Raw genomic sequence first — 26,021 nt, 5'->3', positions numbered from 1 at the left:
AAAAAAAAATTAAAACAAATAATTCAATAAAAAAATAAGCAAAAGATCGAAAGAGGCACTTCTCTAAAGAAGACATGCAGGGCCCTCCCTGGTAGTGCAGCGGGTTAAAGCACAGCACTAAAAAGCTAAAGCCACTTCAGCATGAGTTCAATCCCCACCCCAGAGGTGATCCACATGGTGTGGCAGACCTCTGCTAACCCACATGCTGCTGGTCTGTTCTGCTCCCCACTCTGTCTCTGGTGAATCCTCACTGAACCTGCACTACTGGCTTGTATCCCAGGTCTGTATGCATAAATAAATAAATCTTTAGAAAAAAAAGAAGACATGCAGATGGTCAACAGACACAAATTAAATGTTCATTATCACTTATCAACAGGGAAATCAAAATCATGAGATATCAGTTCACATGTATGAGAATGGAGCCTATCAAACATATCAAACCTATTGCTGATGGAGATGTATAGAAAGTGAGCCACCATTCAGTGGAAATTCAGATTAGTTTATATCCCTGTGAAAACAAAATGGAGGATTTTCAAAATAATAAGTACAGATCTTTATTGAGATGCAGAAATTCCATTTATAGCACTTAAAGAATACAAAAATACTAATTCAGAGTGATAAAAATATTCCATGACCATTGCAGCACTATATAGAATACACACACTGTAGAAACAACCTAAGTGTCCAAGTATGAATGAGTGGATCAAGAATACACAAATAAAAATAAACTTTGCCATTTTAGCAATATAGATGGCACTAAATGAGATTATCTCAGATAAATATGTCAGAAAGGGAAAACATATGTTTATGTGTATAGATATGTGGAATTTGAGAAACTACATAAAGGGTCATATTAAGTAAAACGAAGAATCATCTCTAGAAAGCTGACTATTTAACTGAATCATCCAACCAGGTAAGGAGAGAGAGGAGGCAATTGCAAGGTGAAAGGGTGTGAAATTAATTAAGATCATGGATTGCAGGTGTCTTGATGGTGGGTATGAGGCAACACTACATGAATGGGGAGATTCTGTATTTCTAATACACAGTTTTGTAAAATGTTTTCAAACATTAAATGAAAGAAAGATGCATAAGCCATAATCTCATGGAATGAGGTTTATAACTTGTGTTTATATAACATTTTGAGACAATAAGTAATATGAGTAACTTTCTGAGTGTATCTATAATAATAATAAATAGTAATAATAATGATAAAACCTCAATGTTCAAAAGATGCTTGATAAATTTAATATACATCCCAGTATATAGGTTTTTAAAGCACTGAATAAATGTCTATGGATATATAACTGTAAAACTAGAAAATATTATATAAGTGATCTTTCTTTAAAAAAATATTAACTAATCCATGTTTTACCACAATTTATAGATGTTAAGTTTTTCTTTAACATTTTAGCAATGGATTACATAACAGTTAACAATAACATGTACATATAATAATTTTAAAAAATGTGTTGACCTTTTAGGTTATTTCTGTTTGCATTAAAACAGAAAGCAACTCAAAAGGGCTTAACAGATAAAGAAAGTAATTAACCTAAGCAGATAAAATCAATTTTTGAGTGAGTTGATTTGGGGTGAGTGATTTCATCAAACACCCACATTTTATTTGATTTTAATCTATCTCCTTTGTGATGACATTTCCCTCTTTCTAGTACTTATATGATGATCTAACTTATATAAAACACTGACAAAATAACTGGTTATATAAAAGCAAATTAAGATGTATCAATCTCATAGCATATAATAAAACTGTTTAATGTTTTGTGAACTCTTAGAGACTGAAAGAATGTGCAAAACCCCTTGATTACTCCAATAAGAGCATTACCATTATTAGTAAGCCAATACAATACATATTCCCCCTACATATTTCTAAAATAATGACACAAATACCACTGTCATTGAACACTTATATGAAATAATTAACTATGGCAAAATTAACAAACAATATAAAAACATTTTTTAGAGTGTCATCATACATAATATGTAGAAGATACATCCATTTCTTTCTAAGTGTAAATGATACACTGACAGGGCAATCCATTTAAAGTTGTGGTTTGCAGTTATGGCAGCTTTTCATTTTCTTGTGTGATGATAGTTACACTAATATGCCTTTTTTTAAAATCAAAGCCTCCTTTAGTTCCAAAAGGAGGCTTTGAGACAAATATTTGCTCTGAATGATATATTTAATAAATGAGATTCAAGTAATTAGAGTAGGAAACTGGGAATGTTGAAACAGACCAAGGGGGAAGCAAATCTCAGGATGGTCATGAGGTAAATGCCTTGAACTGATTCTATTGAAACTCTCTGAGGCACCATATAAAACATGTTTAATATATATTTACACCAAGAATAGAAAAGAGACTTCCACAGTAGCTCCTGGAGCTATAGTTTAAGATCCCATTTTGTCCTGTCAAAATTTAACATCCTTTTGCTTCCAAATGTGTGCATTATGTTAGAATGGTTAAGTAAATTTCAGCAACTGCCCTTCCCAAATGCATCCTGTATACTTACTTTTATGAAATTGTAGAGTAATAAAAATTGACCATAATAACAGAAATAAGATCAGTGGTCACTTTGGGCTATGGGAAGTACTAAAATAAAGGAATATGAAAGGTTATGTGCAGTAGTGAAAACATTTTCTATTTTGTTTGGGATGATGGTTATATGAGAATGTACACTTGTGAAAATATGTAAACATTTTTACTTCAGGTGGTTGAATTTAGTTTTAATTATACTGAAGTATATTTGATTGTAAATGCCATACTTAAAGCTAAATCTTGTCTTTATATTTGTACAGTAGTAAGGAAAATCTCAAAATCACTAAAATTTTTAACATTGTAGGCCTTTCTTATATCACCTGCTGCTCCCCTCAGCAGTGAATTTAGTGGATCTACCTGTTTTACTCCCCACTCTGCTTATGATGAATCCATTCACCTTACATGCCTTTGGTCTACATCCCAATTCTTGTATACATAAATAAATAAAAATAAAAAAACATTTAAGAAAACAAAGTCACTACATTCTTTCACACTAAAATTTTATTTAAAAGTATCATAAAATAAAAATAATATAAAGACAAATAATATATAACACATTAATAAAATAACTGGAGCATTCAGCAGACAGATCACCAATGACTAAAGTTGATTCTCCGAAAGGATATGTATTCTGTTTGGTGATTGCTGATTTTAGTTTCAGAGATTCAGACAAAGAAACATTTAGCTGTCATAGTCATACCTCTCTATATCATTGCATACCACTCATTTTACCTAAATTGATTTTCTGAGGACTTAAAAAAATATAGCCTTCTTTTCTTCCCCATCATTTTTCGGCTTGGGGGGAGCAAAAAATAAGTCTAAGACATTCAGCTGCAAATGGATACATGCAGTAAATAAGAAAGTGATGTTGCATGGTTGGAAAAAGGAACAGACTCACAATGAACATCAGAAAGCCTTATGTTTCCACTGAGTGAGCTCAGCATATACAGCAATGATGATGACAATGATAACAAAATTGGAAAGAAAAAATAAAAAGCAAACCCTGGGAGAAAGGGGTATCTGATTTCTTAGTTACCTCATTAGTATACTCAAATATTCAGCTTTCAGCAATGGTAAAAGCTGCTTATATATACATACATACATATATATAAAATAAATTTTTATTCTCTCTCTATAAAATTGTTATATATACATATATATAAATTATCTACATATGTTATTTTATTGTTATATAATAACAATAATAACTGCATAACATTAGATATATAATATATATAATAATTCAAATCATTTATTCATTTATATAATACATAAATCATTCAAAGATAGAAAGAAAATCAAAACTGTCTGAGATGAAGATAGATAGTAGGTTAACAAGATTATATATAAAGCAGTTGTCCTAAGAAAGTGGGTTAATGGAATTTATTACCAACAGACCCTAAGATAAAAGAAATGTTGAAAAATGTTTTGTGAGGAAAGAAATTAAGCAAACAAAGAGCTAAACCTTGAGCAAGATGGAAGTAAATAACATGAAGTCAATAGTATAAATGGTAGCGATATCATAAAAACTATAAAATAGACACAGAAAAGGACATAGTCAAGTGACAATACGTTGATGTAATCACATAAAGTAGTCTTTTATAGAAAGTTCAATACAACCCTGACAGTAACCACAAAACAAAAAAAAAAAAATCAGTATAGAGGCACTTTCAAGGAGAAATGAAAAACTTTGAGACCTACCGTGAAAATTATCTTGCCAGAAAAACATAGAGACACACTTGGAAACAGAAACAACAGAAAATAATTAAATGGTCTCAATTCACTTATTAGAAAATATGGAAAGTCAGTTTGGATAAAAAGGCATAGTCCAGAGTATAATGCAAATAAGAACTCATTTTGATCTAAAGATGAGAAAATGAGTTAAAATGAAATATTGGGAGAATATATTTCAAGTCAATAACAGATAAAAAGCAGAAACTGCTATCCTCATAGCTGATAAAAATAGATTGTAAGCCAAAAAGGTATCTAGGGACAAAAAGTGGCATTTTGTAATGACTACTTGTACATGTCTTCAAGAATATACAACTGTTATCAATATTCACTCACTCAACAAAATAAAGCCAGTATTTATAGAGGTAAACAAATTACATAGATAGTAACATAATTATAGTAGGTGATATATATATATAGAGAGAGAGAGAGAGAGAAAGAAAGTAATAATGGAAGAAAAGTAATAATAGAACAAATAATAATGGTCTTAAATGAAACTCTGTGTTATATATGCACAAAGACTACATACAAAGATCAAAAATAAAACTTCATATATGTATATATTGAGCGTTCAACCACAGAAAAAGTAAATATATATTATTCTCAAGTGTACATGGGCATTTTAAGACACATTATATGCTTAAACTCAAAACATTTCTCAAAAATATATCAAAATGGGGACCTCACTGGTGGGACTGACATTAAAGTCTCAGTACTATCAAGCTATTTATAGTCACTAGGGCATCAAGAGAAAATATAGGACCTAGTGTTTAGTGGGTAGATGGTCTTTTAGTGTTAATGCAAACTTAAAAGGTGAATTTGTGAAGATGAAAAACATGGCAAATGATTTGTGGTAACTTGAGCAGATTTGGTAATTTCAAGTATTTTATGTAAGATACAGGGGTAAATGTAAGGTGACTTTCAAAGGGGTTTATTTAGCTTTTTTTTGGGGGGGGGTTAGGCAGGCCATAGAAATAATTGCACTTTAAACAATTTATGGTAATTAAACTCAGAAAACATAGAATATTGCTCACCCTTGTAACAAAATATCAGTTGCATCACACATTATTTCTAACAAGTGGAAATCTTTGGGTTTTTAGATATGTTTCCATAAGTAATATAAGCATATCTTAACATTAACCTCTTACATATCTGAAAAAAAGTCAAGTTTTGTTAGTTCATCTGTAAAAATAAAGGCATCTAAGAACTATTCCAGTTCACAATTTTGTGACTTAAAGGTAGTATGATATTACCATGGCATTTAGACTTCCCAGTTATGTACACTTCACTACCTCCTATTCTATGAAACTATTTCCTCTTAATTTCACCAAGAATATTCAAGGTTTAATAGGTTTTTACAAATATTAGCTCACCTAGATGATCTCTTTCATACATCAACACTAAGAGATGTTATTGGTGCCCTCCCCTGGCCGGCTAATTGTTGCTTGTTACTTTCCCATCAGTCAGTTCATATCTCTGCAGTTAAGCAGGGAGAAAAATAAAATAATCCTGCAAATGAAGAGATTTAGCCCAGCGTGAATTTGTAAATTCAAAATATAACTTTTATTCTTGATATTCTTTAGCACTGCCCTTTCATTAATTGCTCAGATTTCCTCTTTTCTGCCTTTTCATTGCTGTCTTTATTCCTAATGTTAACTTTGCTTCTCAGTTAGACCAAATCAAGACACGTGGTCCACACATCCTCCCTCTCAGTTGGTCACTGTCTACATATGGCTCTCTTCTCCTTTTCTGAAGTCTGAGGGGAAAAAAAAAGTTAAAATTATTAATTTTAAGTAATTCCTATTTCAAGTATTTTCAATTATTATTATTTTTTTAATATCAGGCCCTCCCTGGTGGTGCAACAGGTTAGGAAGCAGCACTGCAAACCAGCCAGCCACAGCTTCTTCTTCTTCTTATTTTTTTTAATCTGAATAATAAACTAACAAGCTGGGCTTGAACTTGATTATTTCATTTAGATTGCACCTATTTGGACTATTCTACAGTCCAGGCACTAAATATAAACAGGAAGCATGGTGCCTGCACAGACCTGATTTGCCCTGACCTGAAGGTAGCTTCACAGGCCAGTGGGCTCTGAGGAGTAACAGTTATATCAGGCCTCAGTAGGGCTGATGACTCTCTACACCTGGTGCTCCCTCACAGGGGCCTGGCATAAGAATGTAAAAGGTAGGGTAGGGAAGACAGTGCATCAGCACTGGGAGCTGAGCTAAGTGGGCTCCAGGGGAGAAGCCACCATGTTGGCCGAGGACAACAGGTATCCCTATCTTTGGTCCAGGGAGCACAGTGCCTGAGCTTTCCCAGTGAGAACTCATGCTCACACCTGTAGCCATTGGGCTTGCTCTTGTCTCCTTTGATGGATCCCACTTGAGCACAGGGCAACCTTGCCACTGCAGTCCTTGCAGAACTCTTTGCCCTGGGGTGGCATGCCAGGGGAACAACTGCTACCTGCCATCACTGTTTGCCTCCACCAGCGGTCTGAGACCCAACAGAGCTATTGATGATGGACAGCAAAATGCCTGCCACCTCCTGCTGCCCATTGCACATCTCACTGCCTGTAAGCTGTGTGCTTCTGGGGCTGGGCAATGAAGTGGGAGGGGAGTGCTCTGGCTGGCCATTCATCCTGGCCCACTGCGATGGGCCTCTATGTAACCATTTGCAACCTCCTGCTACAGGGTGCCCAGAAGCAGTGCTTCTGTGTGGCCTGTGGAGGCGCTCCCACTGTTGCTCTGCAGGACACTTAATGGTTCATGACTAACACCTGCCTTGCCCTGGGTAAGGGTTCTCTCAGGAAGCATGCTCTGTTGATGGGTGGAATCTCTAACTGTGCTACCACCTTTATTGATTTTTTAAGATTTATTTACTTATACATACATAACTGTATGTATAAATAGGCCAAAGGTACAGAGGCAGTGAGAAAATTCACCAGAGACAAAGTGGGGATAAGAACGGGCAGATTGAGGAAGTACACTGCTGGGAGAAGCAGCAGGCAAGACAGGAGAGGTCTGCCGCACCATGTGGATCACCTCTGTGGCTGAGGATCGAACTCAACACTGAAACGTCTGTGCCTGGCTTACAGTCCTGCTTTTTAACATACTGCACCACCACGGAGGGCCTGCTGCCACCTTTAGAGCAGTGCTCACCAGCTGTGCTGGCTGGGAAGTGACACTGCTGGCATTCAACCTCTAGGTATCACCACCTTGATGGTGGACCCAGGCAAAACTGGTCATGCCCCACATCTTGTACCTTGGGGCTCCGGATTCCACTTCACGTGGTTTCAACTACTCATATGCTAAAAACTCATATGTGCATTTCTTTTACTTATCGCCTGTACCTCAAAATAATATTTGAAAATGTCTCCTGGGTTTCACCTCCTGATTTTACTACAGTCATCAATAACTGACTGATACAAGCTCTGCAACTTTTGTCATCAGACATGATCCAGATGGAGGGGAAATGCTCTGAAAAATCAGAATTTCCATGCTAGCTCATGTTATGACCACCTTTTTTTATATAGTCATCAAAATATTCCAAGCAACCATCAGTTTTCTACTGGACTGCCTTAGCCTCATAAGGTGCTATCTGGCTCAGGCGAGCAAGCGCTGCCCCAGGATGGGAAAGTCCTCTTGGAATAAAAAAAATATTATGGCTGGCTGATAAATAAAAACAGTTATAACAAAATTAATTTTTAAGAAAAGGCAATACTAGAAAAATCAGAATTATTTTACTGCCAGAGGAGAATTTAAATCTCACCTCTCTACTATTTCACACTATCCTTCTATTCTGTTTCCAAAGAACTACTTAAGTTTTCTATTGTTTAGTCTTCAAATAAGGAACTTCACCTAAATCCTCTGTTCAGCTTTAAGGAACTTTACTGTATCTCTTTGTGATTTGTCTGCAAGAGAATTACTCCACCCCAGCCCCTAACTTTACTTTATCCTTCTTCATAACTCCACCCAGCCTCCACCCTAGTCCTTGACTTTACTTTATCCTCTAAGGTATTTCAATGAGAGTAAAAGTCATAAAGTAGCATTTGAGGGTTAAAGGGACTTTATTTTAGGCAGTCATCACTGTGATAATTATGTTAGCCTTAAATTTTATGAACTTATGTACCTATCGTAACCTTAATAGATCGATTTTAAGAATAATGTTATAATCTCAGTTAAAGGTCAATAGGACTACGAACTGTTAGAAAAAAGATGATCATGATCTCTTTTATGTTAATGTCATCCCACTGCTTTCTTGACATGTATAAAATAAACTTCTTCGAGACCAGAGCAGGAAGACTTGCACCCAACTCCAATTCCTGTCTTCCGCACTCCCGCTCTTTTTTTTCTCCTTTCCCCCCTTTTCTAGGAATCTCCGCGTGCTGACGCCACTCCCACCTTGAGACCCTGCCTATTCTGCCCCCAAATAACCTGTGATTGGGGACAAAGAGTCTCCGACAACTGACCATGACCAACTTAAACTCATCTTCATAAATTAAAAATCCTCTTTAATATCTAATATAAGTTATCCTATGAGTAGGCTCTCTTCACCTATTTGTTTGCTTAAGACAGCACTGCTTTATCCTTATTTTTGAATACTATGCAGTTTAATGTTTACTGTAATGTTCTTAATATTTTTAAGAAGTTTTATTATTACAATTTTTTTTAATATTTATTTTTGTTTATTTAGACATACAAGAACTTGGATGTAGGCTAGACAGTAGAGGCAGACTGGGGAGCAGAACAGGCAGATCTATTGAAATACCCTGCTGAGGGGAGAAGTGAGAGAGACAGGAGAGGTCTGCTTTGACATGTGGGTCAGCTCCCTGTTTGGGGTTCCAGCTGATGTAGCAATGGCTGGTAATAGCTTGGTGGTACTGAGACTTTACCCCTGTGCCACAAGGAAATCCCAGAAGTTTTTAATGGACCAGGCGTGGAAATAATAATAATAATGAACAGCTATATACCAGAGACATTTTATGGGGGTGGAGTGGGGAATGAGATCAAAAACAGTGGATGGAGGGAAATACACTGGACTGTGGTGATGGCACAGGGTGATTTGGTAATGAGAAGTCCACAGGGATTACAACTGAGATGGAAAAATCACAAAATGATGTAAAAATAAAATATGATATTATTTAAAAAATAAGAAGAAAAATTGTCATAAGATAGCCTCATTTTGGAAAACCTTCTCTTTTTTTTTTGCATTAAATTTAGTCTAGTTTATCATGTAATCGTGTATGAGAACCAATTAAGTATATAGTATATTCAAGGACACTTGTGATTAATATGGCAGTGGTGATGGGGAGCAAGATTAGCTGTTAACAGCTCTATTTCCCCTTCCAGAGAAAATGTAATAACACATGATATTTCATGCATGATAACCACTTTCAGATATAAGCAGAATAGCAAAATATTTCTTTTTAATGTTAAGTGATGGTAAATAAGTATTTAATAATCACATTATTTCTGATCATTTGGTATCCCTGTCAGTTATACTCAGTTTGTTTCAAGGACTCTTAAATTAAAAAAAAAAAAAAAAAGCTAAGTGTCTACTTAGTAGGGATTATATCAAATGTGGGGAACTAAAGTCATGTAGTAATTAGTAGTTGAGGATTCCTGCCATAGAAGTTTCCTGATTATAGTGGGATTTGTCATATATTTTATGCTGAATATTTACAGCTAATTATTTTGATGCTTACTGGTACTTTCATTTTGCAATAAACATTTTCAGGAGCAAATAGCCAAATCATTTAAAACCAGGGAAATATGAGCTTAATAATAAAAAAATAATCTATTACTAAATGTTAATATTACAGAAAATATATGTTGACATTAATCATCTACCATATGTGGGGCCATGATAATATTACAAATCATATGAAAGCCAAATAATATAGTTTAAAAAAAAAACAATGACATGTAGCTTAAATTAAAAAAAAAAAAAAGAGTAAACCATGCCAGAGGATATTGAATTAATTAATAACCCTATAGAAAGTGTGTTTATATATCATTCTATGAAATATAATTTTTAATTTAGATTAAACTATTATTCTAAATTGAATTCATTCTGTTTCAGCATATTTGCTTGCATATATAAATAGTATATGCTATTTGTTCTGGCTCTATTTCCTAAAGAGGAATTCAGAAGGTTTAGTTATATTAACCCCAATAAAAATGTTAGTCTCATTTAATTCATAGACTCTAAGTTAATTTTGGAAGTTAATTTTTCTGTGGTGAAACAATAGAAGATATTGTGCTTATGATTCTAAAATAGTGAAAATTTCAACCATGAAGATTAAAATAATACATTTGTAGGATGATAAAATTGTAAATGTTTGTAGATTAGGAAATAGTTGTAAAACAATATTATTTTACAATTAGCATATATAGGGAGAGAGAGAGAGAAAGAAAATATGATCAGCATTAGTTATGCATATATATATATATATACAGACAAATGTATATGCAAATATATTTGTATATATATGTGTGTGTGTGTGTGTGTGTATCTCATTCAACAATTTTATCCAATCACTCTCTAATACCTTACCAATCCAATATACAAAGCTGTATGCATTTTACCACTTTCTCCTTGCTGACCATATTCAGTTTACAGAAATGTTGTATACTTTAAAATACAATTATGTTAACCAACTCAATATATCTCAATGGTATTAAACTATATTGAAAAGTAGTTGTTTATTTTGCTCACTTTTTTTCCCAACCTATATTTTGTTGGAAATATTTTACACTCTCAATAATGTCAACTTTGACATTTTCAGAAAATTGCAGCGCAATTGAAGTTCTGCAGGATAGAAAATTTTATTTTCCTACAGAAACAAACAACAACAAAAAAGACACTTGATAAATCAGATGATGAAAACTCAAACAAGACACTGAAATTATTTCTGAAAATCTACAACTGAGCTTCAGAAAAACAACTTGTGAAGGGTTTCCTTAATCATTTGGTTGAATAAATCACTATTATTTACCATACTAGAATAAAATAGAAAGGTCTTTTTTGTTTTCCACAGCACATAAATTTTACAAATATAATAGAAATATTTTATTTGATTTTTTAAAAGATTTTATGTACTCAAGTTTGCATAAAAGAAATGGAGTGTAGGCAAGAGGTGCAGTGGGGGCAGGTTGAGAGGACCCACCAGAGACAAGAGAAGGGAAATGAAGAGGTAGATTTATTGAACTGCACTGCTAAGGGGAGCAGTAGCCAGAACAGGAGTAATCTGCTGTGGCATCAGCAATTAGCTCCCTGGCTAGGGATCAAACTGAAGTCATCATGTTGGGCTATCTTGGGGATAGTACTGAAAATTAACTCATAAGTCACCAGGGAGGATCCTATTTGAAAATTTTGTTGATGAAAGTTACTTTAAATAAAAGTAAACAGGCAGGGATAGGGATAAGAGTTGAGCTATTTTTAAAGTTTCAATTAAAAAAAAAACTTAGAATAAAAACTATAAGTTCCTTTAGAATAATGACTTTTTGAGATTACATATACCATAGGGAAATTACAAAGGAGTTTTCTTGTACAATGATAAATATATAATATAAATAAAATATTTGAGATACAGAACTTTAAGAATGCAAACACTCTATCCGATTTTTTAAAGATTTATTTATTTATGCATACAAAACTGGGATATAGGCCAGAGGTACAGAAGTGGTGAGAGGATTCACCAGAGACAGAGTGGGGAGCAGAACAGGCTGATTGAGGAAATACACTGCTGAGGGGAACAGCAGGGTGGGTCAGGAGATGTCAGCTGCGCCATGTGTATCACCTCCGGGGCTGGGGATTGAACTCATGCTGAAGTGGCTTTAGCTTCTTGGTGCTTTGCTTTAACCCACTGCACCACCAGGGAGGGATTCTATTCAAATTTTTAACCATAAAATTTAACTTTAGAAAATATATAAAGTTGGGCCTTCCCTGGTGTTGCAAAGCATTAATGCAGCACTACAAAGCTAGCATCAGTTGCTTTGGCACAAATTCGATCTCCAGCCAGTGAGGTGATCCACATGGCGTGGCGGACCTCTCTTGACCTTCCCGCTGCTCCCCTCAGCAGTGTACTTTGTCAATCTGCCTATTCTGCTCCCTGCTCTGTCTCCAGTGAATTATCTCACTGCCCGGGCACCTCTGGCCTGTACCCAGTCCTGTGTGGACTTTAAATCTTTAAAAATGCAAAATTATACAAAGTGTATAAAGCATTTTTACTTGAACATAAATTTATCTACACAAATTAAAATGTGTTCATCAGGACAGGAGATGCAATTAGCAATATGATTACAATATACGAACACATACCAAATATATTCTGTGTATGCTTGTTTAATGTTTTGATTATTTGATGTAAATAGGTACACAATTTATTTGTACAAATAAGTTTAATTTAAATGTAACTCTTAAGCAAAAAAATGTGATGGGTATAATCTGTTGTTCAGATGCCATATCCCATTCAGTAATTTTAACGAATCAACCAGTGAAAAGATTGTGAATTTTGTTAAAACCAACACATTTGTTAAGAAATAGATGCTGACATTATGATATTATGTTCATCGTAGAACCACATTTTACTTTCATACGTTTAAAAATATATAGTGTTCCCATTCAAACATGAAATCATAGTGCCCTCGGCAGGGGCCATTCTCTCACTGTACCGACTTCATACAGGACACATCACCATATTCTACTCAGGTTTTTGTTGGGGACCGAGGCCAGCATCTTGTGTCTGTCAGCATCTTGAGCCATAAAAAAAGGTGAAATGGAATCCGGATAGAGAAAAACATCCGGGTTGCAAAAGACATGAGGAAAGAGTTTCCTGCCCACACCCTTCCTCCTTTTCTCTTCTCGCCCATTTTCGCCCCTTGCGAGATCAGCAGCCTGCCAAACGTGCTGTATGCCCATTGGTCTCCTCCCCTCCTGGCTTCCGCGATTGCATCATCCTCCCTCCTGCATATAAGCCGCTGTGAAACTCAATAAACTCTTTCTGCTCTCTCTCTCTTTCCTACGCGATCGATCGACTCTTTTGTACGCTGGACCTGGGGCCCCCAAAACTCTCGACCTTGCTGGACAAGGTCCCCCGTAGGTTTTCACCTCACTACTTCTTTATCTTACTTCACTTGCTTTATTTTTATGTGTTTTGTTTATTCATTTACTTATGATTGAAATAGAATTGCATTATGTAGCATTATTTACGACTGAGGTGTGGCTAAATGAGAATCAACATGCATATGGCTTTTCTTAAGTTGACTGCTAAAATTCCAGGTTTGTGCTTCACATGATGTTTTCCCATTTTGCCCCCTTACCCATCATTCTTTCCCCTTCCCGCCTATAATCGCTAATTGCTGTTATAGCCAAAGGTGTTTTGTATGTTACTGAATTCATCTGTTTTTCTATTTTTCTTTATGGTGTTTTTCTACCTCATTTTTTTTTTTCACTAAACATAAATTGTCTCTAAATGCAGCCATATTGCAGATGGCAGGATTTAATCTTTTTTTTTTTTTTTAAGTAGCCGAATAGTACTCCATTTTCTATAGATACCACACTGTCTATATGCATTTGTTGATCAATGTGCAAAACTATTGTTCCCAGGTTTTGGCTATAGTAAGTAATGCTGCAATAAATGTGATTTTTTTTTATATCTTCAAATCAGCATTTTTAAAATATATTTTGAGGGGTTTAGATTATATAAGTATAATAAATAGTTCACATGTAACATTTATTTTGTTATTATTTTTTAAAGATTTATTTATTTGTACATATAGAACTGGGGTACAGGCCAGAGGCTCAGGGGCAGCGAGAAGCTTCACTAGAGACAGAATGGGGAGCAGAATAGGCAGATCAACGAAGTACACTGCTGAGGGGAGCAGCTAGCAGGTCACCTCTGGGGTAGGCGGGAATTGAACTCATGCGGAAGTGGCTTTAGCTTCTCAGTGCTGTGCTTTAACCCGCTGCAGGGAGGGCCCGTAACATTTATTTTTAATTTTTGAAGAACCCTTAAACTGCTTTTAAGAACGGTGCACAAATTTGCATTCACATTGACAGTATAAGTTTTCTTTTCTCCCCATCCTCTCCAAAATTTGTTGTTCCTTGTGTTTTGAGTAATAACCAATCTATTAGTAATAAATTATGACTATTTTTCATATGACTATTTGCTATGTATCAATATATTTGTTTTGCATAGGAAAATTCCATTTTAAGAGTTTTAAAATGTATTTTTGCATGCAAAAACTGAGGTGGGGCCCTTCCTGGTGGCATAGCGGGTTAAAGCACAGCACTAAGAAGCTTAAGTCACTTCTGCATGAGTTCGATTCCTGCCTGCCCCGGAGGAAATTAAAAAAAAAAAAAAACTGGGGTGTAGGACAAAGGAACAAGAGATGAGAGGTTAACACCAGAAACAGAACAAGGAGCAGAACAGGTGGATTTACTTAAATGCACTGCTGATGAGCATGATAGAGGGCAGGACAGAAGAGATCGGTTGCACCATATTGAATTAGTTCCCTGGTCAGGGGTTGAACTCATGCTGAAGTGGCTAACAATAGCTTAATAACATTGATACTTTAACCCCTATAGGAGACCCTATAAAGGAGAATTCCTTTTAGAATTATTTGCAGGAATCTGTAGTGTCAGCACACTACAGTTAATTTTTTTTTTGCAAGATATAGCATTCTCTCTCTCTCTTTATTATTATTATTATTATTTAAGATTTACTTATTTATGCATAGGACATGTTCCTATACCCCTGGCCTGGGATTATAAGCCTGGTGTATGGAAGGGTAAGTGGATTCAGCAGAGATTGAGTGGGGATCAGAACAGGCAGACTGATGAAATACACTTCTGTGGGGAGCAGCAGGAGAGACAGATTAGCCCCCTGGCTGGACAGGGTTTGAACTTCTGCTGCAGAGGCTGGCAATAGATTGGTAGTGCTGTCTTTAACCCTTGTGCTGCCAAGGAGGCCGCACAAGATAGAGCATTCTTGATTGGAAGACTTTATCTTTGTGTGTTTTGAATATAGTATCTCATTCTCCTCCAGTATAAATTGTTCCTTTTTAAGAGGTCAGATGAGTGATGAGAGTCCATTTATAAGTTACTTGTCCCTCTCATACCAGTGACCTTTTATATTATTTATTTGTCTTGAACTTTTGGTTGTTTCACTACTACTTATCTTGCTATGTGTCTCATTGCATTTAGATATCCATATGTTCTTTTAGTGACTTTGAATATTCTATTCTTTCCTCAGGTTTTGTAAATCATCTGCTATGAACTGAATAAACATTCTTTTCACTTGCTCTCCCTTTCTCTTTCCTTCTGGGGTACCCATTTCCTGGTGGAGCTGTGTAACTCTTCTAGGTGGATAACTTGTAGTGTTTCATCATATTTTTAGCAAATTATTTTTATTTTATTCTAACTCAGGCTTTTGTGCATTACTATGATTGAAGTTATTAATTTAGTTGGCCATGCTAGTGATAACATTCTCTAGAGAAGTGAATCACAAAATATGAATATTTACATCTTAATTATTTGTTCCATTCTTATCTAAAGCTTTAATTTATACTTTCTGTTCATTATTTCTTAGCTCATTAACTTATTTTTCTGAGATTTGTCATGCATTTTGATTAGCTTTTCTGAGTCTTTTGAATAACTTTTACTTGCACCTGTCAGTTATCTTTCATCTTCTTGAGTCTTTTTAATATGAAGTTAGTGCTTTATCTAATTGTGATTCTAAGGCATATGATCACACATACTCTGGTACATGTTACCACAACACACCTACCATAAGTCATTTTGAAGTCTGATAGGGAAATTTAATCATCCATGTTTTTGTGACAGCGTTTGAAAATATACTATATTTTTATGTATCATATTTGTGTCTATTTTTCAAATTTAAATTTCTCAAAAATCTATAACAGCAACTCAGAGAATTTAATTATTTTTACTTTTTTGCATTTGGCACTGTGAGTTTTATAATAATAATAATAATAATAAATTACCATAATTACTGTTTGTTCTTTACTGTCTTCTTTTCTGCCATTGTTGTTTCATCAGAGGGAAGTAGAACTTAGAAGTTTCCAGCAACTGTTGTTAACACATTTGGAATGCCTCATATTTACAGTATTGATGTTGCAGCTCCCAGTCCAAGACTTGAGAGTCTGTGGATTGTTAGTTTACTTCATGGGGTCAGCACAAGTACAGTTTAAGGAAGGTCAATAAAATCTAGAGTGCTGTCTCTGTTGGTTTTTCTTACAGGAGACCTAGCCCGTGCAGAGCACTCCAGATATTCTGTAGTGGTTTCAGATATATCAACTCTGTGTCTCAACACTGTTTCAGTTCCCACCTCCCGGGATTCCCTGGCTGAATTGGAAACCCTGAAGTCTATCCTCCACTCCTGACTCAACCTCTAGGCATTCCATTCCACTTGCATACTGTCCAATGAAGCATGCATTTACTTGGAGTTATTCTGTTCATTCTCTGAGGTACAAGAGGTTCTGCCAATTCACCTTAACCTATGGAATGTTATAGTAGTCATGTCCTTTACCTCAATTGTTAGATATTCCTCTTGGGTATGAAGAAAGGAAATTCCTCTGTTGCCATCTTGGCTTCATTAGAACCTCTGTGATATCTTTACCCATTGGCTTATTTAGGACTTTTGCATGTCTATGTGGCAACTTCTAGTGCTTGCCCCTTCCTCTAGTTAACTCACCTTAAATTCATTAGAATTTCTACTTTCATTGTCAGCAGGGCTCTCCCTGATGGTGCAGTGGGTTAAACCACAACGTTGTGAAGCTAGCCACTTTAGCATGAATTCAGTCTATAAGGGGGTAAGGCTGTCCTGAATAAACTCTACAGAGATGGGTTTTATGGACCCCATCCCCAACCCCAGACACTGAAACTACAAGTTCCATCAATACCACAAAGCATTACACTGGGACCCAAAAGGGGAGTTAAGCAGCCAAGTTTGGATATAAAACTGTATATGTGGCCTTCGGGGGTTTCTTGGCTTTATGGCTGGTGACTTGTCTCTTGGCTCCTCACTGGCTTTCAGCATTCTACTGGGGTTCCAGGTCAGCGGAATTGATAGGAAGCATTAATTAACTTATCTCTTGTTTTCTCTTTTCCTGAATTATTCATTTCCCTTTTCCCATGTAAATAAACCCATTATTAACCTTTTTATGTGTGTGTGTATGGCAACAGTCAGGCAAACAAATTCACATGGGGTTGCCCTATATCATCTTCTTGGCCAGGGAGGTGACCCACATGGCGCAGCAGACATCTCCTATCTCATCTGTTGCTCTCCTCAACAGTGTACTTTGTCAAACGGCCTGATCCCCACTCTGTCTCTGGTGTTTTCCACCATTAAGCCTTGCATTTTCAGCGGTGTTTCAGTTTTGCAGCTAAGGCACTGAACAGCATAAAAGCCGTTAGGCAGCAGAGATGCTGTTGTGTGTCTTTCACTGTAGGAGTCTCTCTTGCTCTCTCTGCCTGCCTTAGGGCTTCCTCTCTCAGATTTAAAGGACTATGAAATCTACCAAAGATTCCTAATTCTCCTTTTCTCTGAGAGAACTGACAATGAACCATCCTGGCCTGGGATGGTTGATGACACAAAAATCTTTTTGAAATGTGAACATCAGATTTTGTTTTTAAAATAGTTTGATTTCCTCAATCAGGTGTTGCCAAATTAGGCACAGGCCATGCACTAAACTCCTTCAGTATAATTACAATATGTTTCATGATTTAGTTTCTCTTTTTGTTCTGAATTGCCCACCTCACTAATATCAGGACAAAATGCCTCCTCTTAGCCTTTCAAGATGACTGCTTGTCTCTCTAGCCTAAATAACTATTTGTTAGGTGCTTGGAAATTCCTTTGTTAGGCTTTAAAATCAAGTTCTGTAACTGGTAGCTGAAGCCAAAGATTGTTATGATGGTGCTCCAGGAGGGGGTTTCTGGTGAGGATAGAGAGACCCAAAAGAAATGCTAAAAGTGGGGTGCAGCAACTGATAAGTAACTTCAGAGGAGGCTCAGCCATCTTTGTGGAGCAGATATGGTAATACAGAATTTGGAGTTAGCAGATTTGGGCCTCCACCATTCCATTCTTTTAGAAGGCTAGTGTGGCCTGGCAAAAGAAGACAGGAGACCCAGGAGCTAAGATTCAGCTGATGCAGTTGATGTTCTGAAGGATGCTATTCTGGTTGTGTGCTGAGGCATCTTGGCAGCTCCAGGAACATCTGTTGTGTCTTCTGTTGTCTTAGTGAATTGGAAGCTGGGCTGTATTCAGGCTGCTGCCTGTCCACAGTGGCAGGGAGATGCCCCTCTGGACATGAGACCTAGTGTTCGAGAGTGGAGCTCTGCATCCTCAGTGGTGGGAAGGTGCCATCTTAGCTGCTTTTGTTTAGCACTTGAAAAAACTAAACATTACTTCAGGTAAGGTAAAGACCATTCTTGGCATCATAAATATTAGTTTTTACATCGTTTGTTAAATAAATCGCATTGTTTTTGTTCTCTGAGTCTGAGTATTTTAAATCCCCTGTTCAAGTTATTTTTTTTTTCACTATAAAGTCTTTCTGGTTCATTTCACAAAGTTGAAATTAAGTTCTGTATATATATGTACAATATGTTGTATTTTGTGTGTGTGTGTGTCTGTATGATATAGTAATTTCAGCTTTTCACGTCTATTCTTCAGCCAGGAAAGGATCCTAGGTTGTGGTGGCAGTGCTGAGTTCCAGCCATTAGACCGCCACAGGCTGGTCTCTTACAAGCCACAGCAGGAGCTTTTCTTACACCCAGGTAAACAAGCAAAAAGACAAATTTGTTTAGAGAATGAAAATGTTCATTACAGAGAAAAGGAACAGAAATGAAGTGGGTCTCCCAGGCTAGTGGAACCAGGTCAGGGAGGGGCAAGGAAGCTGAATAGGCCTGTGTCTAGGGCACATTTCAACATTTTTTCTTGGGCCTCCCTGCTGGCACAAGGAATTATAGCACAGAATGGTGAAGCTATTGCAGCAACTTCAGTATGAGTGCAATCCCCGGCCAGGAGCTGACACACATGGCACAGCAGACCTCTCCTGTCTCATCTGCTGCCCTCCTCAGCTGTGTATTTCAGTCAATCTGCCTGTTCTGTCCCCACTCTGTCTCTGGTGAATCTTCTTACACTCCACACCTCTGGCCTATAAATCTGTATACATAAATTTAAAAAAATTTTAAATAAATAAATCTTTTTTTTTTTTTTTTTTTTTTTGCCTATTCTAAAATTGCATCCTCCTCTTTGTGATTGGCTTCCTCAGTAGCTGTAGTTCTTTGGGCAGCTGTGTCCAGCTTGACAGCTCTTATCTTAGACTTTCTTTCACTAACCCTGTCCAAGCTCTCTTAAAATTTACTCTTTATTAGCCTTAAAATGTCCTGCCCTCATTAGTCGTCCCTGATTTCTCTGTCCTTATCAAAGTTATCCCAAAGCTCCTAACTGCATTGTCCATGATGCTGCCTAATGAACCCTCACTTGCCTTGGGGCTCATGTGTACTTATTTGCGATCTTAATCATTTTTAAAAATAAATCTCTTTTGTGTTCTAGACTGTAAGACATGGATCTGGGACACTAATTTTGCATTCATAATGTCATTTGAAAAAATATATGCAGCTATAGTTGGTTCTCTGGATAATTTATGGATGAATGAATGAATCTATTGTTTATTCAAAGAAAACTCAGTCTTAATTATTTATATTTTAGCATGGTATGTGTTTCCTAGATATATGAATAAGCAACACAAACCTGAAGGGCATCTTAGAATATATACAATGCAAAAACTGACTTGACAAAGGATTTCCAGTTTTATTTGCCTAATTTCGTGTACTTTTCCTGCTTTGTATCCTATATTTGGAAGTTTGCTTCCAACAATACTGATCATTGAATCGACCAAGAACATTTATATTTGTGTATGTAATTTGAGAATTTCTAGATTATTTAACAAGTTAATTTTAAACTAGAATATCATTGCACAGCACAGATGGTACAAAAAGTAATATATACCAAACCAAAATTTTGGTATGTTATCATATATTTTGTGTTAATATCCTTTAATTATAATAGCATTAGCAAATATAATTTCTGTGTCAGATTCTAAAGCTGATAAAAATGCATTGGTGAAAATATAAGAAAATGATTTATATATAATGAATCAATTAGCTGTCATAGTCTAAAGGCTTTTTTCTCATTTCAACTTGGTCATCAAACAGACAAGAAGTACCATGCATTTATTTGACTTGAATTAAATATGTATGCCTTCCAGCCTACAATTTGCCTTCTGTGTCCAAGACAACTATTTGAACTTTTGGCAGGTACAGTGTAGAATAGCTAAAAATTACATATTTACAATTTAATGATTTGCTTAGTAATCAATGGTTACTTGATAATTCCAGATTCCTCCCTTGAACACCATAAATCATAGATTCAGATTTGTATGTATATATTTGAGGGTTGGAGATTTAGAATGTTCCAAGACTCCGTTATGTTTGAAGATGATGATGGTCGACAACTATGATAGTAATTATTTTTTGCTTTTCTTTATGAACAAATCTATTTTTTATTTATATGTTACTTAGCTAATATTATTAATCAAAGAGTTAAACTTTAAAGAGGTGACTTGTCAGGATACAAGCTGATGTCAAATTATTGTTCTTTCTAGTACATATGGGTATAAACACTGATACTACTTGATTAATTTTGACCTTTACAACATAAAACTAGTATCCTAGTTTTATCAATGGTATTGATTTTCAGAAAATTGCATCTATAATACTGATATTACATATTTCATATCAAATTATTCCAGGGATGATGAACTAGAAAAGTTCCAGCACATTTAAAACACCAGATAGTCCAATTTAAAATTAACTACATTGAGCATTATCAGTAGGAAGAACAATTGTGTATATCCAAAGAAGGATGTACTTGTAAATATTAATAAATCTCCTAAATATCAGACTTTATGATGCATTCCAAGACACTTGAGTAATTTTGTCAAGCTGGGATTTTGAGAAACATGAAAGTAAACTTATTTCTAATTAACAATATAGATGTACTTTTTTAAGTTATGTGTATGAGATAATGCTGATTTACATCAAAGTGTAAGTCTGAGGGGTACAGGTTTATACCTCTACAATCACATGCTGTGTTACCATATCCACTGCCAAAACTTCAATAATCCTCCATTAAACACTACTCTCCTATTTGCTCCCACCTAACAATAGCACTCTTCTGGTCAAATTATTTTGGTGACATATACATACATATATAACAGTCATAACATACATACATGTATGCATACACAATGGAATATTATTCAGCTCTAACATACAATAAAATTAAATTAAATTAAATTAAATAATGCCAGTTGTGGCTACAGGAATTGATCTAGAAGAGATTAGACTAAGCAAAATAAGTTAAAAAAATAAAGATACATACTGAATAGATTCACTTATATGTGGTCTATAGAGAAACCAGAAAAAAGGTCATAGAAAGTTAAACCTTGAAAACAGATCATACTTCTGAGGCATCTAGGAGTGGAAGAAGAGGGGTGAGAACTGGAACACATTGTACTATGACAAACAGCAACACTGATCACAAACAAAACTATAGGTGAGAGCAGATATCCTTAAACATATAAAGACGATTTTTAAAAATACAGTGTGTTGGGGCCTGCCCTGGTGGCACAGTGGGTTTAAGAATGAAGAAGCTAAAGCCACTTCAGCATGAGTTTTATCCCCAGCCCCAGAGGTGACCCATATGGTGTGGCAGACTTCACCCTGCCTGCTGCTCCCCTCAGCAGTGTTCTTATTCAGTTCTGCCTATTCTGCTCCCCACTCTGTCTCTTGTGAATACTCTCATTGCACCTGTACCTCTGGCCAGTACCCCAGTTCTATGTGCATAAATAAATAAATCTTTATGTATATATATGTATGGACTCTTAAATTTTTAAATGTGTTCAGTACACACATTTTAAATATCTTGTGTAAATCAGTTTAGATTTGTATGCAAATTAAATCAATACATAAATAATACACCACAAAAACACTGTTATGAATTAAGAGCTTATACTTAAAAATACCCATAAATTGCTATTTACCTTTTTTAAGTGATTAATGCTTTTTAAAAATGTCTTTTCAATTATTTTGCTTGAGAATTCTTAGTTTGTTGTTAGATACAATCCCTAATCACCTAGTACTTATATCAGACTATCTCAAATCTGCCTAAACAATGGGCTCCACATATCTGCACACACAACTCCATTTCACTCCATAAATCTCCAAAGTAGAAATAATTATATGGTTAAATAGTAGCTACATTAATGCTCCTGTGATTTTTGTCATTTTTATCATGCACTCTTAATTTGGTCAAATACCATTTTGATTGCTTCCATGTCATTTCCGAAGATACCTGCTGGTTTTCTAAATTTATTCTGTCATCTGCAATGCTTCAAGAAATAGCTTTTAAACATATGAGAGTTATTCTGTGGTTAGATATACCAAAACCTGAGAGCTCAAATACATATATTATTTTTCATTTGAGCATTACAACATTTCCTATACATGATGATTTTATTTTTCTGTAACACGCATTTTGGTTCTTTATCTAATAATCAAAGTATGTAATGTAAAAAAAATATGTAATGAAAGTACAAAGTGATACAGACATTTAATTCATGACAAAAGCATTTTTGAAAATATTTCTGCATGTTGTGGTGAAATCTACATTTAATTTATTTTTAAATCTACATTTTTAAATCTACATTTAATTTATTTCCCTTCTCTATTAATCTCCTAAATTTCACTCTTGATTTGACTTTGAGCTTCTATGTTTAATGTGTTCCTTAAGTATAATGTTCACATCGAATTATATAATCTTTTATAGATTTATAAAAAAACAAAGTTTGATAAGTATTATACTAAATATTATACTGTTCATTTGACAATTACTTTGTGATCAACCTTTTCAATATTATAATTCTAAACTGGAAACATCTTAAATTATCCGGGTTTTTTTATTTTTAATATTGTTATTGTAACAGATATTTCTACTTGTGGTACCTTCTACAATTTAGAGTATTCTAATGCAGTTACAGCAAAGTCAACAACAACAACAAAAAAAAAAAGAAAACAAGAAACATGAGAAGTAAGTCAGCAGAAGAATGTAAACACATTGTGTAGTAAATTTTTTGAAGCTTGGATTTTATGTAAGTGGAATGAGAAGTCATTTAAAGGGTTTTGAGCAAAAGCATGCCATGCATTATAAAATGGAGAATTTTGCTCTATGGAAAGCAGAGAAGTTAAGAGCAAAAGTAGAAACAATGAAATAATTGTATTATCCCAGATAAACAAGGTACACTTGTACTAGGTTAGTAGCTATGGGAAGGAGATGGAAAGAAACAGTAAGATTTGATGATTGATAAGGTATGTTAACTGAGAAGAAAGATGGTGGCAATTACTAGATTAGTTTAATCAATAGTGTCCAGGTGATTGTGATTATTGACATAAGGAAGATTGAAAGAAGATGATGGGAAGATTGCAGGATAATAATTTTCTAGATGCAGAGGGAAAGTGGAATATGTTATTGGACCTATACATTTGAAACTGAGAAGTGACATAAAGGAAGGCTAATGTACACTAAAGTTAATATTGAAAATTATAGAACAGTAGGTCACCTAAAATGATAAAATTGTTTCTTATTTCATAATCTATTGAAAATGAAGTAGTAAAAACTTAACAAATTAGAGGTCTCCTGGTGGTACAAGGGGTTAAGTTGCAGCACTTAAAAAGCAATAGTATTTCAAAGAAATAATATTTGATATTTTTTGATAAGATACAATTTTATGGAAAAATAAAATATCTAAAAATAAAGGTAAACAAGATAGATTTCAGAGAAAACTGTTATAAAATAAAAGATACAATTGACTTTGGGCATGCAGGCATTTGTGGAGAGATTAAGTCTCATTCATTCAGAAAATATTTACTGAATATATAAATAATCTAGGAGTAAAGAAGCTGAGGCAGAGTGCCTTCCTAACCAGGCCTTTATTCAAGTGGCAAAGAACTATAATAAGAACAAAAATAAATACTACTGAAATGTCACAGAATGACTTAAGGAAAAGTAATATATAATCTCTATAGATGAGGAAATGTTTATTTAGTAGCCAAAGTAGAAGATGATAACTGCAGGCAGAGGAAACAGCATGAACAAATAGAAAAGAAAGCACTAGTAATATGTGAAAAATGCTGAATTTTTCAGATTTATTGACATTTTAAATTACTGGGTTGAATAGGAAAGGATGTGTTAAAACAGATCCTGTTAACAATTTATTAAACACCTCCTTTGAGCCTAACACCATGGTAAGTGTTTTGCATATATTTCCCCAAACTTTTTTTTTTTAATATCCACCTTAAAGATGGGAATCCAATACTTCAAAAATAAATAAATAAATAAATAAATAAATAAATAAATAAATAAATAAATAAATAAATAAATAACTTGTATAAGATCAGATATAACCAGTTAATCTTCTGCGTTAGGTGCTGAACCAAATCTGTCTGATTTCATGGTCCTTTTCATTATGTATAAAATCTCCAGTCCAGGTTTGTGACAAAATCTTTTAGATGCTTTGATGCATTCTGGAGATATATGATGCTTAAAGTAAGTTTCATATTCTAAGAAGACAAACCAAATTAATGATGATTCTTGTAAACTAAAAGATTGGAAAGGAAAGAGACATTTAGAGGCAACAGTGAGAGGCATGACAAAAATCAATACGGATACCAAACAAAGCACTGAGTAGCAGGATAGCAATGAAAAGAGGGTTTTAAACTATTCAGAAGTGTTAGAATAAATACAGCTTAGAGACTGCCTACATGTAGAGTAAAGGAGATAAAAACATAAAAAGATTATTATTTTTCCAACTTAATAAATTAGCAGATGATAATCATGCTGTTGATGTGAAAGAGAAATGGAAAGAAAAATCAAGTGGAAAGACAGTAAACTCAAGATTACTTGATTTTTGAATTTGTAGAATCAGGAGAATATAAAGCTAGAAACATAGAAAAGTCAGTTGAATATATGGATAACACTATTGAATGAGAAATTAGAGTTGAAAATACACATTTCAGTCATTGACCTGAATATATCAGTTTCAGTCACTAGAAGTGTACTGGCCAAGTCATAGACTGAATGTGACCACAAGGAAGAGAATACAAGAAAGAAAACAAAGTATCAGCCAACTCTCTGGTAGGAATATGAATCTGATACAGAAAACTGAGATGGGAGGGTAGGTGTGGTACAAAGGAGGAAAAGAAGGGAAGATAGATGACTAGAGAAAACCTGGAAGAATTTTAAAAAATAAATCAATCCCAAGCTATGCAATCAATGAGATATGTGGATTTAATGAACAAAATGATAACTATAATGAATAATATTGCATTTTGTGCTATTAAAAGAATAGCTCTTAAGGCCCTCCCTTTTGGCCCAGCAGGTTAAAACACAGCAATACAAAGCCAAAGCCACTTCAGCAAGAGTTGGATTCTCTACCAGAGAGGTGATCCACATAGTGCATCACCTGACCCTCCCACTGCTCCCTTCAGCAGTGTTATTTGTCTATCTGCCTGTTCTGTTCCCCACTCTGCCTCTGGTGAATCCTCTCACTTCCTCTGCACCTCTGGCCTGGATCCTAGTTCTGTATGCATAAA

Source organism: Condylura cristata, unplaced genomic scaffold, assembly GCF_000260355.1.
Source record: "Condylura cristata isolate star-nosed mole 26May11 unplaced genomic scaffold, ConCri1.0 scaffold00003, whole genome shotgun sequence".
In the NCBI taxonomy this organism is placed as follows: domain Eukaryota; kingdom Metazoa; phylum Chordata; class Mammalia; order Eulipotyphla; family Talpidae; genus Condylura; species Condylura cristata.
The sequence above is the reverse complement of the archived record's forward strand: the minus strand, read 5'-3'. Positions refer to the sequence as shown.